The sequence below is a fragment of the Macrotis lagotis genome, chromosome 4, assembly GCF_037893015.1.
Source record: "Macrotis lagotis isolate mMagLag1 chromosome 4, bilby.v1.9.chrom.fasta, whole genome shotgun sequence".
NCBI classification, from domain to species: Eukaryota; Metazoa; Chordata; class Mammalia; order Peramelemorphia; family Peramelidae; genus Macrotis; species Macrotis lagotis.
In genome coordinates, this window is record NC_133661.1 from 217,894,305 (window position 1) to 217,909,842 (window position 15,538).

At 33.3% G+C, this 15,538-nt stretch overlaps 1 pseudogene; it reads right to left on the reverse strand.

Moving 5' to 3' along the window:
* Positions 1-472: 472 nt before the first annotated feature.
* LOC141520309 (adenylate kinase isoenzyme 6 pseudogene) lies at positions 473-1,185 on the reverse strand (annotated as a pseudogene).
* Positions 1,186-15,538: the final 14,353 nt, after the last annotated feature.

A 15,538-nucleotide genomic window follows, 5' to 3' on the forward strand; every position in this document is an offset into this window, starting at 1 on the left:
TTTTCTTCCTCCTCCTCTTTGTTTCTCTCCTCTCTCTGTGTATTTCTGCCTCTTTCTTCCTCTGCTATTCTGTTGTCTGTCCCCCTGTGTCTGTATATGTCTCTATCTTAGTCTGTTTGTCTCTATATCTGTTTTTCTCTTTTTTTAAATATAAAAAATATATATTTTCTTAAAAGCCTCATTATTTACTTTGTGACTATCCTAATTTATAACCAACTCCAAGATTTAAAAAACAACAAATATTCACCACCAATAGAACACTTAAAGTAATGTTGATAGCTTTATCCTTAAGCTCTTTTATTTACAAAGTCAGCAGTTCTTCCTAGTCTTCATTTTTCTTTTTCATGTCAATTATAAGATTTCCATCTAGTTTCTCAAATTTGCTTACTCTTTAGCAGGTAACCAAAATAAATGAGAATGTTGAATATATCTAAACTTTAAAAATCCTTAATATCTTCTTCGTTTATTTGGGGGTTCTCAGTTTTCTCATGGAGAAAAAAAAATTTAGTCATAACTCAACCTTATATATTATCCACCTGCCACTTGTACAACACAATTCTGGATAGTAAAATTTGGTGTATGTTGTCTTAATTCCTATTGCATAAGGAGGAAGAAGTCATCAAGAAAATAATTTTTAGAACACCTTGAAAATCCATGCTTTGCCTTCAAAGTTCAATTATTATCTTTCATCCACTGTTCAATCCATTTCATTATCTGGTCTAAATTACTCTCTAGTTCTTCTGGTACACTGCTTGGCAGCTTGTGCACTATTTCATGCTTGTAGGAGGCCATGGCTTCTTCATAAAGAATTTGGAAAATTTCACACTATATATTGTCCTGTAGTTTCTTTACACTGTATCCCCTCTTTTCAAGTCTTGAATATAACAGAGAATTATCCGTTTGAAGCACAAAAACTATATGAAACCATTGTTCAGGAAAGAAGTCACAGCCATGGTAATCAACAATAATTCCACCTTCGGTCATTTTTTCTAACTCATCAATTACTCTGTCTTTATCCAAAATAGGACATTTGTATTCTTCATCAAAGCCATCATATAACTGTCCTTCTTGTGCTAAATCGCCCACATTAATGTATGTCAGTCCTGTTCTTGATGCAAGTTCTGTGCCTAGTGTGGTCTTTCCAACCCCTGGTGTACCCGTGAGTGGGATGTTGGGCAGCCTCATGGCAGCAGCGGCGCCGACTCTGCCCCGGCGCCCGCCCTCCGCGAGGGAGCGGCCTCTCTTTCTTTTAGAGGTACATTTCCCCCCCTTTTTTATAAGACCACAACAAAAGTATGATTAAAGACCTTCCCAATGCTGACATTTAATTACTCAATGAGGAAATTACCACTCACCTAAGCAAAACAATCAATGCCCTTCCCACATAATCAATGTCTGAACCTATGACCTTATATTTTTAACCTCATCAAGTCTTTCCACTCAACCTTCTTCAAATTTTATATATAATTTTATTGATCTTTGGGATTCCATGAGGTTGAATTTTTCAGCCTCATTATATACATAAGGAAACTAAGACACAGATAAAGTATCTTAAGGTGTCACACAGTGAGTAAGCAAAAGATCTGAGACTAGAACCCAAGAATCACAATTCCTAGCCTAGTGCTCTTTTTAATAGAGGATGCTGCCTCACCACCAAAATTCAATGCCTTCCTAAAATCAATAACAGAGTACTTGCAATGCACAAGAACACACCAGGAAATGCCAGTCACCTTGGGTCATAATTATCAGTGCTGACAGTCACAGCGAGGAAATACATAATAGGAGTTTGTTAGTTGTTGTTTTCCTTTCTTGACATACAAAATCTACGCTGAGCTATTAGCACCGTCTTCTGTAACAAGTGCCAATTAAGGAATAGCCTTTGGAACCTAGAGAAAGTAAGCAGAGAAACAGAATCTTAGAGATCTCCATGAATGCTTCCCAGGAAAATCAAGCCTGAATTCATAGAGGAAGGTATATGGAGTATTCAGTCAGTCTGCCTGTTGTTATAACAACCCTCCAAACTGACTGCAACTGTCATGAGACCTTTTAAAGTAGAATGCATTCTAGTAAGCATTTGGTAACAAGATTTTTTTTAAAGGGACTACAAATCATGAAAATTTAGAGCTGAGAAAAAGTTGAAAGAGCATCTTGACCAATCCTTCATTTGAGAGAAGAGGAAACTGAGGCCCAGAGAGATTAAAGAACCCAAATTGTGCATCCTAATGCTTCATAGGAACTGAAACCAATGAATTCCAATAATCTTCCACCAATAGAGTCTGTGAAGAGTCAGTGGTGGAGGTGGTCAATGAGGAGACAATGAGAGGAGGGAAGCATATAAGTAATAGTGGAAACCAGGCAGACTGGCCAGGGAGTTCAGCAAAAATGAAGTATGTGACATCAAAGTGGAGTGGAAAGGCAATTTTTGATAGTGCTCTGTACTTGAATGAAAACTTTTGGAGAGAGAAGGACCAAAGAGATGGGACCCAGAGCTAAAAGAACAACATGAAACAAAATCACAAAAAATTAAAAAAGAAAAATTTTAAAAAGAAACTAAATCACAATGCAGAGATAGAATTTTAGCTATGGAAAAATGAGGCATGTTGGACCAGAAAATGAAATATGTTATAAAAGAGATAGAAACAAAGTGATTCTGAGAAATGAAACTTAGTACTACCTCAGTGTCATCCTATATACCCTCTTCTCTCACTCATTGCACATATCTAATCAATAACCAAACCTGTGATTTCTTTCTCTACAACATCTCTTTGAAACACTATGGTATCAGAAGACAGGAAACAGTTGGTTCTCAATAGCTTATGCTGAATCTTTCCCCTGCCTTTCTCATATCCTTTCTAGGGAGTGAGTTAAAGTATAATCGTTTCTCCACTCACTGCTCTCTCCTAACAATCTCCTTTCTCTATGTAGATTGAATTAGCCATATACCATTGCAAAATGTAGTTTATTTTCTAAGTTCTAGATAATATAGGGCATTTAAGTCTACTATGTCCTTTCTTCTGTTCTTTTAAAGAATTTATAGCAGACAAATCATTAGTAAGACAAGTACAGTTCAGTTAGGATATAAATCATGATTCATGAAACTTAAGTAAAAAGAATCTGGCAGAAGATACTACTGGAAGTCACCGTAGGATAAAGTTGGAAAGAGTAGTCTTTTTTTTTAAGAATATTCTTCATTTCTTAGACTTCTATATATAATGACTGGCTTTAGCCCATATCATCCACTTATCCAAATCTAATCTTTCTCTTAACTTCAAACTTAGGTCCCCCTTTATTAGATATTTCAAGCCAGATATCTTAAACATAAAATATGCAAAATTTAGCTTATTATCATCTCTCCAAAATCCTCCTTTTCATAACTTCCATATTACTAAACTTGAATAAATTGATGCAAAAAGAAGTGAGCAGACCTAGGAGAAAATTTTAAACAGAAATAGTAATATTATAAAGATAATCAACTGAAAAAGACTTAGTAACTCTGATCAACACAACGATCGCCCACAGGTCCAAAGGATTCATGATGAAAAAATGCTGCACATGTCCAGGTAGAGAGATCTGATAGATTCAGAGAACAGATTAAAGCATTATTTTTTTCTCTTTTATATTTCATTTTTTAAAATTTATTTTCAGATCATGGCTGATAAACAATTTTTTTTGGCATTGCTTTATATTTGTAATAGGTTTTGTATTTCTTGCCTTCTTATAGATGAAGAAAGGGTGGCAGAGAAAAAAGAATCTAGAACAGAAAATAAAATAAAATTGAATGGAAAAATATCTAAACCTCACAAAAAAATAACTTCTTTATTTAGTGCTGGGAGTGTCAATATTCTCTGAGTTACCTAAGCTTATAACTTGGCATTCTTGACTCCTCACTTTCACCCCTCATTTTCAATCTATTTTGCTTTCATTATAGTTCTTATATATAACTTTTCCTCTCGCCTGACATTCTTAACACCATGGTGCAAGTTGTCATTACCTCATGCCTCAATGATTGTAGTCGACTGCTGGCTGGTCTCCCTGTCTCATCTTTCCCCAACCAAACCTCCATCAGCTGTGTCCAACCATCCATCAGATGAAAAATTAATCCTCCTAAAATGCATATTTCTGAAAATATGTCCCTCTTATTTGATGAACAGTGGTTTCTTATTACTTCCAGGATCCTTTGTTTGGCTCTTAAAGTTCTTCATAATTGTTCCTTCCTTCCTTTCTAGTTTTGTTGCACCTTATTTCCCTTGCATGTCTTGGAAGATCAAAAACAATCTCCCAAAGCTGAACATTTTCCCCTGACTATGCTTCATTCTTTGAATGAATTTGCTCTTCATCTCCATTTCATGGACTTCATGACTTCATTGAAGTCCCAGATAAAATTCCACCTTTCTACAAAAAATCCTTCTCAATCCTTCTTAATTTTTGTACTTTTTTCTCTATTGATTATTTACAATTTATCTTATCTATATTTTTTATTCTACATAGGATTTTTTAGGCTGTCTCCCCATTAGACTATGAGCTCCTTGAAAGTAGAAAATGAGTTTTTGGTTGCTTGTTTTTCTTTTATTTGTTCTCCTAGAACTTACCACAATGTCTGACACAAATAAGGTAATTAATAAATGTTTATTGACCACAGAAATATGGGTAATGAACATTTCAGTGAAGGGTCATCCAAGAACATAAACAGAGGTGCACAGGCTAGAAAGTCTATAGGATATATGGAGAATACTAAATAAATCTGTTTAGTGTAGTATAAATCATTATTAAAGGTTTATTGTAAAATGGAAACAAATTAGGATCATACTCTAGAGGTTTGGTTTCATAAATAGATTAGTTAAATTGAAGGGTTTGAGCTTTATTTTGAGGTGACAGAAAAGCCATAAAAGGGTTTATGTAGACAAATGACACATGAGTTGTGTTTTAACTAGATTGATCTGAAAGTGAATTTAAATGAGTAGACACATTTAGAATAAATTAGAGAAAAGAAAGAATGGGAATACCACTTAGAAGTATATGAAATGTACCAAGTAAAAGCTAAAAATTGTGACATTGGCTATGAAAAGAATTGCCCAAATTTCCAAAAAGTTGAAGAGTAAGAATCAATATGATTTTAACAACTGATTAACTATGGAGGAGAAGGGAAAAATAGCTCCAAGATTTTGAGCCCAATGAACTTTATAGAATTAACTCAAACAAGGAAATTAGCAAGAGAAACTAATTTGACAGGTTAGATATACTTATTATTAGACTCTTAAGTATGTAGGAATAGTATGGTGTCCAGGTGGAGATGTTCAACAGGAAAATTAAAATGGATGAGGAAAAACAAAGTGCAATGTAACAGAAGCCAAGGGAGATTAGAGCCTTGAGAATGAGGTCCTAAATATTGAAGAATGGTCAGAAAGAATGAGGATTGAGAAAAGGATGCATTAATGATGAGATAGTAACTGGTAACTTTTAACAGGAGTTTCAAGTAAGTGGCTTGAGATGGGAAGTAGATTTAAAGGGGTTGAATGTTTAGAGGATTAGAGGCATGAAAATATAAAGTAATCTTCTATTTCTTTTATTGTTATGCATTTTTGTATGGATGTGCCAGTGTTTATGCAACTAATAAAATGCATTCCTATTTTCTTTATGCAAAAAAATTGGCAAAACCTCTTAATATAATCATTAGGACTGGCAATCCTAAAGCTGCTTTACAGTTTGTTTTCTTTTTTTGTTGTTGGTTTGGTTTTTTGGTACTCTTTCAATGGAAAGGATTGGTACTATAATTTTGAGAATTTGAAGTCAATGTTGCCACAGTATTCTATTTGAGTTTTGTTGACTTTTAGTACTATCTATGTTGCTGAAATTGCTGTATATCTTATTCTTTGATTTTGCTTTTTAAACTCTGTATAAGTTCATATGTTTATACTAAATTTTTCTGATTTTTTATATCTGATATCTCTTAAGATTCAATAATGTACATTAATATATATTAAGGTACATTAGAATATAATACAGTACATGTATGTGTACAGTATATTATAGATTAATGATATCATAATTTGTTCATCTAGTTCCCAAAGATTGGATGCCTCATATATTTCCATATTTTTACTATTAAAAATGATACTGCTTTGAAATGTTGTAATATCTCCTCCCTTAGGTTATCAATACAGTCATGATGTTTCTGGATCAGATGCTATAAACAGTTTAGTAACTTGTCTTGTATAATTCCAAAGTGTATCCAGAATAATTCATACTGCATTAGCAGTGATCTGATATGCCTTCTCATAACTCAGTCAACATTGGCTATCTCCATTTTTATAAGTTTTGCGCATTTGATATGTAAAAACTGGCACTTTTTCCAAGTGGTTATAGTTTCTTTTTATATATTTTAAATTATACATCTACTTTGATTAGTTTATATTTATATTTGTCTACTGAGGAATGAATCTTAAATCTTTTGGAATTCTGTTGACTTCCAAAGTCAGATTTTTATGTGAAAATTTTTTACACGAACATCTTCTCTCACCCACTATACTCCAAAATCCCCATAACATTACTTGCCCAAGAGTTTAAAGACATAATCATTTAGGGAACAGAGAAATGAAAATCTTCATGCAGGGCACCTAGGTACAATGGATAGAGCACTGGTCCTGGACTCAAATCCATCTCAGACACTTAATTACCTAGTTGTGTGATCTTGAGCAAGTCACTAAACCACATTGCAAAAAAAAAGTAGAGGGGCAGCTAAGTGGCACAGTAAATAGAGCACCAGCCCTGGAGTCAGGAAGACCTGAGTTCCAATTGAGCCTCAGACACATAATAATTATCTTAGCTGTGTGACCTTCAGCAAGTCACTTAACCCCACTTCCTTGCCAAAAAAAAAAAAAAAGAAAGAAAGTAGAATGAAAATCATCATGCTTTTCTCCCTTTCCTACTAGGTAAATAATGAAAGGAGAAATGACTCTGGGCATTTGTTTGATTAAAGAAAGAATAAAGAAATGCAAGAGGACAGAAAAGAGATGCTCTGAGTTTTCAGTATCAGAGAACATGAAAGGACATACTGTAATAAATCTTTCTTTTTTATTTGGCCTTGAGACTTTTACCCTTTTCCTCATCAAGTAGGGGAATAGTAGAAGCTTTTGGTTACTATGGGAAGACTGATGTCCAGGCATCCTGGTACATGAATTTGATAACTAGAACTGTTGGAAACTTGAGATTCATGCAGCAAAAACCCAAGATAGACTTTTTTTTTTAGGAGCAATTCATATAGGGAAAGGGAATTTGTATTAGTCAACCAGTGAGTTCCCAGACCCCCTGAAGATTTGTTAGGACCTGCATTTCTATCTCCAGAAATTAGAAGCAATGACAAGAGAACTGGAACCAGTGTATAAAGAGCTGAATTCCCACGAAAAAGGCAGCACAGTACCAAAATACTTCAGGGGCTAGTGGAAGTGTTTAGCATCCTATTCTAAAACACATTGAGTTTCCCACCCCCCACCCCCATCCCACTTCTTCCCTCGTGGAATTCCATCATTAAGTTTTGCTCAGTTATCTTTACTCAAGGTGAGAAATTTAATATAATTTGTCTATTCATTTGCCCATCACAGAGAAGTTTGTAGGTCTAGAGACATCTCTCCCCTTACCTATCTCCCCGCTTTTTTGCTTTAAAAGACTTTCAACTGTATTGTCCTCTTACCAGAATTTAGTTCAAAAGGATGTAGTAGAACAATCCCTAGATCTTCTATGAGATAATCTGGGCCTAATTCTACATTTGGCCATTTATCACCCACACTGCCATTCATCCTCCTCTAACTCTTAATCTTCAGTCTATAAATGAGGGGGGAAAGGGGTATTACAGCATAAAATATAAATTTCTTCTTCTACCCATTGAAATAGTTGAATATATTTCTAGGATAATAACTATCTAGGTTAGTTCTATCTTATCCTCCTTTATGAACTTAACACAGAAATGTTCATTCTCTTAATGATTCTCAGATAAATTAAACTTGTAAAAAACAACAGTTATCTTTCCATTTTGACTGGCTTATATAAAAATTCATTGCTTTACTCTTTAAAATCCCTCTTTCTTCAGAGACATTTTTATTTTTATCTGATCCCACTTCACATGCTTTTTCCCTAATCTTTCTTTATTCTTTCAGTAGTCTTAAAAATTGAGACATCTTAATATCACTTTTTTATAAGAATATTCTTTGTTTAATAATTAACACTGTCACTTGGCTACTACATTTCTGAGTAAGTTGGAGTAGAGATTCTTTTGCTGAAATAATGTGGACTCTATTGATTTTTGTTGTTCCATTATCTCTGGTCAATTTTCTTTCCTGATTTCCTGGTGTATGACATTGAAGATTTTGGTTTGATAATGTTTTTCAGATTAACCTGATCAATTTAGTCTTCAAGGTCAATTCCCTTGATATAAAGAGCTCTCAAGTGTTTTCTTTTTCTTTCTATCCTTTTCTTTTAGTATTATTCTAATGTTTATTTTATCATTGCATTTTTTAACATTAGCATTAAACATTTAACATTCTATCATTATCTCTTTCAGAGCTTCCACTGTATTAACTTCCTCCACATTCTCTTTTAAACCATTTTTTTAGATCCACTACATCTTTAAAAGTTCTCATTTTGCTCCTAATGATTTTAATTCTTTTAAAATTTTTCAGTCATCCATGGGATTTTTGCAGGTGTTCTGATCTCATTTCAAAGCTTTTGTAGCATTTTGCCCTTCTTCTTGGAATTTCTTTTTGCTCTATTTTATTCTATGACATTTCATAACCATATTATATAAACTTTTTGTTTATATTTTTATTTCATCTTTACATTTTTAAGTTGGATTTTTTTCTTGTAAATATTTCTTTCCTTTACTCCTTTGTTGCCATGGTTGTTTTACTCTATTTTATGCATATTTTATTATGTTAAGGGTATGAATGAAAGCTAGAATTAAACAGAAACTTTTTTTCCAGCTATCTTGCCAAGAGTTTTATAAGATGTTCTTCATAGACATATGTTGGGTAAATAAATTGTATAGCAGCTTAAATTAAGGGAAACAGGATTATGAAGTGAATATTTTTAGGATTAAGAACTCATTACCTTATTATTATTATTCCATGAAAAAATACAAGACTCAAAGATAGAAAGAATGAAGATTAAAGGAAGAGGACTTTAGCTTCTTAGGATGTGAACATAATGATCACATATAAGGAGGAAACAGCTACTAAGTTGGGGATCCTGTTTTCTCAATCAAAGATTCAGACTTGGGAACAATGACATAAAAAGGTTTATAAGGGGTTAAATTACAAAATAACAGAGAAAATGGTTGAAGAATACTTCAGTGTCCCTGAAGACTTCACTTTTCTTATTTAAACTACACCCCAATATACTAAATACAAACAAATAAAACAAACGAATGTAATTGCATTTGACCTCAAAGGAAAGAGCCATGAGGAATAAGTGTATTTAATCTTGAAGGAAGAAAACCTTCCCAACACACCAAAAGTAGAAATGGTCTACCTTGGGAGGTAGTGGTGACTTGACCCTCGATAAAAGTCTTCAAGTAAGGATTGAATGATTATTTTTCTGGGATATTGTAGAGAGGATTCTTGTTCAGGTGCAAGTTTAACCAGATGGTTTCTGGGGTCTCTTCCAAAGCTGAGATTCTATGATTGTGATTATCATAGTTAGAGACCCTTAATTACATGGCCTTAATCCAATATCATAATTGCACAGTGCATAGCAACCACTCTACAAGAACTTACCAGGGCAGGAAGGCAATAGCTTCCTAATCAACAGATTATTACTTCCAGAGTTGAGTCTCCTGTTAGATGTTATACCCTGTTAAAATTGTACAGTGTTAAACCTAGAAGGAAATTTAGAGACTTCCTAGTTCAGTCCCCTAATTTTGAAGTTGAGAAAGTTTTAGATCCAGAATAATTAAATGACTTTCCCAAGAACACATAGGTAGTGACAGATCCAGGACTCCAATCCAAATCTTTTGATTTCATTAACAGTTCTCTTTCTACTGTCCCATGCTGCCTCATTAAAATGTTGCATGAGAGTGAAATGGTAAATGAGAATAATCTCAGCCACAAAGATACTACTGAACATATAAGTACACCTTCCTTTTTGACTCCTCCTGATATTATCTACTACTCTGTAATAGGCATCTCTTTCATTGTTTCTTTGGCGTTTTAGTATATTCATGATTTCATCCACATATGTATTCCTCCTCTAATGCATCTATCTCATCCCTCCTTTATAGCTTAGGGTAATTTTTTCTAATTTCCATGGCTAAAGACATAATGAACTTGGTAATAAGGTTTTTTACCTTAGTTAGTATGATACTCTCATGATAGATATATAATCCACTGCTAAGTGCATCCTGAATATATGTGGTTTTATTTCCATCTGGATTGTTATGTCCACATTTAATGAAAATGATGTTCTTAATTGTTTTGGATATACACTATAGAGGAGAAAAGGTGACAAAAAATAAGAGATAGAGAGATGAGGTTTATAAGTATCTCCTCTAATGCTAAACATTGGTGTAGAAATGGTGTAGAAAACGAAGGGGATCTGGTACAAATCCTGCTTATGAAACTACTTAATTGAGGCATGCTGAGACATCATCTAATCTTGAACCTCAGTTATCTCATATGTAAAATAGGATAAAGATAGTATCTACCTCAGAGGGTTGTTATAAAGATCAAATGAGCTAACACATAAAGTCCTTAAAGAGTCACATAAATGTGAACTAGTGATATTATTTTTGAGCACAGTGGTTGCCAAATAAATATAGATTGAATGGAATCAAAAACAGGTATAGCAAGGAGAGAGGAAAGGATTCATATTTCAAACTTCAAAGTTTCACCTATGACCTTTCTTCATGCTTCTCCCAGAGGCAAGAAGTATTAAAAAAAAACCAAAAAACACTTGTTTCAACCATTATCACCATTATATAAGTCTTGTCAATGACACCACTTATTCCCTACAGCGGGAACATCACCTTTTTTCCATAGAGGTGGGGCTGGTTTCCCTGTAAAGGGATAGGGAGGTCATTTTCAGATCATCATTGATTTGGTTTCCCTGACACCTGAGGCATAAAATATTCAGCCTTTGAGGAGTTTTTTTTTTTAAGTGAAATTCCCAGGAGGAATGCCCCCCCCAACATTTAGAGAGATTAATTGAGACCTGGGGGTCTCACAAAGGTAGGATTTGAACCTATATCTTCAGATTCCAGAGTTAACTTTTCAATATACTTAACTTTTCAATCTCATTCTCTGTAGTGTCTTGGTAAAGGGGATAGCAATTATTTCCATAGTTGATCTAGCTCATGCAAAAGATAGAGAAATATTATGTCAGAAAAATCATATCAATTTAACAAAGGCCTTTTGGAGACATTCCCTTGAAAGGGGAAAAAAAAAGGATATGGAAACTAGCCACAGCCAGCATTATGAGTACTGCTAAATATTACATAAAAAAAATATTGTTGTCTATTTCCTCACACCACAGTTTCACTCCCACTGATGATGTCACAGGTTGAAATTCTGACTGGAGCAAGATAACAGCCTGTTCCATGGCAAACAGCTCCACAAAAGGAAAAATTGCCAGAAGAAACTTCTAAAGCATAATGCCACCTACAATAATAAGGATTTTATTGTCAATCTAAAAACAGCTGACATTGCCTATAAGTGGAACCATAAAAATAAAATATAAACAGAAATCCTCCATTTGACTATACTTGGAAAGAATGGGAAATTTTTACAATTGATATGAAAGCTAATATCACTTTATTCCATAGTCTACAAGAAAAAGGGAGAGAGAAAAAAATCCTTCTATGCCATAGTGTTTCTCCTTACTTTTCAGATCCTATTTTCACAGTTCTATTTAAGAAACTACTCTGGTTTAAAACCAAATAAACAAGCCCTATTCTTCAGCATAAAAATGTTATACATTTTCCCAAAAATTTTGATTGGTTTATCCCTATCGGATCAGGCAAACAGCTGTAGCACCAAAATTATTGTGCTTCTTTCAAAATTCACAAACACACACAAACATTCAGCTAGGGCTGTTTGATCAATGAACTGAATCAAAGCATGACCAACTTGGCCATTTTGGTCATCTTAACAATCATTCCCAATTGCTATGGCCAGAGTGAAGGAATAGCAAAACTCATTGATTGCTAACTGGTCCCTAGTGATCAGATTGTCTGTGCCACAGTCTGGTGACTTTACTCTGATAGACCCAGCAGATGTTTTATCTCAACTTCACAGTGAATTTCATTTTGTTCTTTAATGTTCCCAAAAGGAATTGATTTGAGTTTTAATTATGTGGCTGTTAAAAATTGCATTAGGGCTATTCTATGCATTCATGTCACTCTGGTTTATATAATAACCAACTTTATGGTTATTTTGGTTTTCATGGATTTCTGATACAAGTTGACCTTTGAGAAAACAGCATTTCTTTGATATGTAACTATCTATTATTTGAAAATGAGTATGAATAAATTAATTTTTACCCATCTTAGAATGTGAACTAAGTATCAGAACAACTAGGATTATGAATTTCATCCTATAGTAACAAAGCATTTATATCAACAATGAGTTCAATTTCCCCCAATAATTGGGGAAATATTAATTTTCCAATGATAAATGGGAAGAAGAGGGAGAACACAGGACTGCATGATAATAGAATATTAACATAATGTTATATATAATATTGTAGTATATTCATTTATTATATAGTACATTATATGTTGTATTATTTTTATATATGTATGCATATATGTGTATGTATATAAATATACACATAAATGTAATTCTATACATGTTCCTATTTATAATTTCTTTATCTGGATGCAGAAAGCACCTTCCTTATATGTCTTTTGTATTTAATTTGGGTCTTTACAATGGTCAAAAAGACTTATTCATTGGTATATATATATATATATATATATATATATATATATATATATATATATATCATTATAATATATCATGCTTTGGTTCAGCTCATTGATCAAACAGCCCTAGCTGAATGTTTGTGTGTGTGTTTGTGAATTTTGAAAGAAGAAGCACAATAATCTTGGTGCTACAGCTGTTTGTCTGATCTGATAGGGATGAACCAATTTTTACAATTGATATGAAAGCTAATATCACATTATTCCATAGTCTACAAGAAAAAGGGAGAGAGAAAAAATTTATTAAGAATTATAAATACAAAGTAATGTTAGGTAGGAAAAGGACATCAATAAAAGGGATCATATTTTGATAACATTCTTGACTAATGATGTATTGGTAATATTATAATATAAAAATATATGCAGGAAGACTTGGCTTCAGGTCCTGTCTCTGCACATACTAGTTGTCTGACCCCAGGCAAGTAATTGAATGTTTCAGTGTCCCAGACAACTTTGAAATTTTGAGTTACAGGTAAGATGCTAATATGCCAAAGTAGAAGTTTTCATACCAGGATTTTCTATATGAATGAAATATCAAACAATAAAAAAATCGTACATATTTCTTAACAAACAAAAGCACTAGAAGGCTTCATTTGAAGTCTTTCATGGAGGAGCAGTTACATTTTTGTTTATTTGCTTTATCCTTCTATTCTTTCAAGCTTTTATGAAGAACAAATAACTTTGACCTTAAATGGCATTTCAATCACAGAATGCCACAGGGCTGGAAGAGACTCCAAAAGCCATTTAGCAGCTTTCCTTATAGTGGTAAAGAACTGGAAATTGCGAGGATACCCATCAATTGACTGAACAAAATGTGGTATACGACTGGAATGGGATACTATTGTGCTAAGTGATAAGTTCAATGATCTTAGCAAAACATGGAAAGACTTGCATGAAATAATGAAGAGCAAAATGAGCAGAACCAAGATAACATTGTATATAGTAGCAGTAATATTAATTTAAGAACAACTTTGAATGAATAAGTCTTTTTGACTATTATAAAGACCCAAATTAAGTACAAAAGACATATAAGGAAGGTGCTTTCTGCATCCAGATAAAGAAATTATAAATAGAAACATGTATAGAATTACATTTATATGTAGATTTATATACATACATATATATATACAAAAATGCATATACATATACATATTTGTGTCTAATGACAGCCAAGTCTAGGACAGGGAGAGGGAAGAAAAAAGAAAAAAGAAATTTAAATGATAACTTTATTAGAAATTTTAAAGGAATAACAATTTGTATATAATTATACTGTTATAAACTGCTTGTTATATCCAATAAATTAAAAATAAAATAAATTTTTTAAAAAATTAAAAATCATTTAGTTCGACCCACTACTAATCTCATCTACTACTTACACAAAAATGGCCATGTATACTGTTCTTAAAATTCTTCATTAAAAGTACCCCAATAATTTATAAGGCAATCCATTCATATTTGGAGAGCTCTCATTGTTGTGTTGTTCTTTACATTAAGACGATCTGTGCCTTTTGAAATGCAATACCTTTAAAGTACTTTTAGTAAGATGTTCTCAACAGTTCTAACTAGTTAGAGGTTTATCAGGACAGAGTTTTCCTTTACCTACTCTGACATCTGGATGTTTTTGGTAACATCATTAGGCAAGAATGTTGCCAAAAATATGATCCCTTTTATTGATGTCCTTTTCCTACCTAACATTACTTTGTATTCATAATTCTTAATCAATTTTTTGAAATCTGCACATATCTTCTCAATCCCCCAAAAACATAAATAGCAAGTACACAGTAAATGTTTATTTAAAAATAGATGGAAATTCACTTCTCAACTCCCTAGAAATATTTAATACCTAACAAAATATATTCTCAATTGATATCATTACCTTTTCTGGATCTCCTCTTTGTCCAGCTTATGTGTAATTATGTCCTTATAGTTCATATGACAAGATATCAGTTAGACCAATACAATCTTTAGGAGAACCAAATGATTGAAGCATAGATTGTTGGATACAATGTCAGTTATTCCTCTTTAACAAAAGAATAAGTCAATCTGTCATATTTCAGGGAGATACAAGCTTCTTCAAGAAAAGGTAGTTTTGGGGTGACTAGGTGGCACAGTGGATAGAGCACCGGCCCTGGAGTCAGGAGTACCTGGGTTCAAATCCAGTCTCAGACACTTAAATTACCTAGCTGTGTGGCCTTGGGCAGGCCACTTAACCCCATTTGCCTTGCAAAACCTAAAAAAAGAAAAAGTAGTTTGTAGCTTATCCAGTTCATACAGATAGTCAGGACTAGACAAAAGTCATGATAAAAGCATCAAAAGTTATGATTAGATTTTTCCTTCCTGGGATTTGGGACAGATTCGGGATTTACCAGCCAAAATTTCCAACGAAGTAATAGATCAACAAGGAGCCTCAGAAACAAAACAAAACCTCCCTGAAAACATATAAGATATTCTCATGTTTCCTCTGGATCTACTAAGTTAGTATTTGCTTTAGGCTGATTCTTTTAATCTAAAAGGGTTTCCCTGCCCAGAAACTTTTGTTGTCATATGAGAGCAGAGTCAATGGATCTAGCCAGA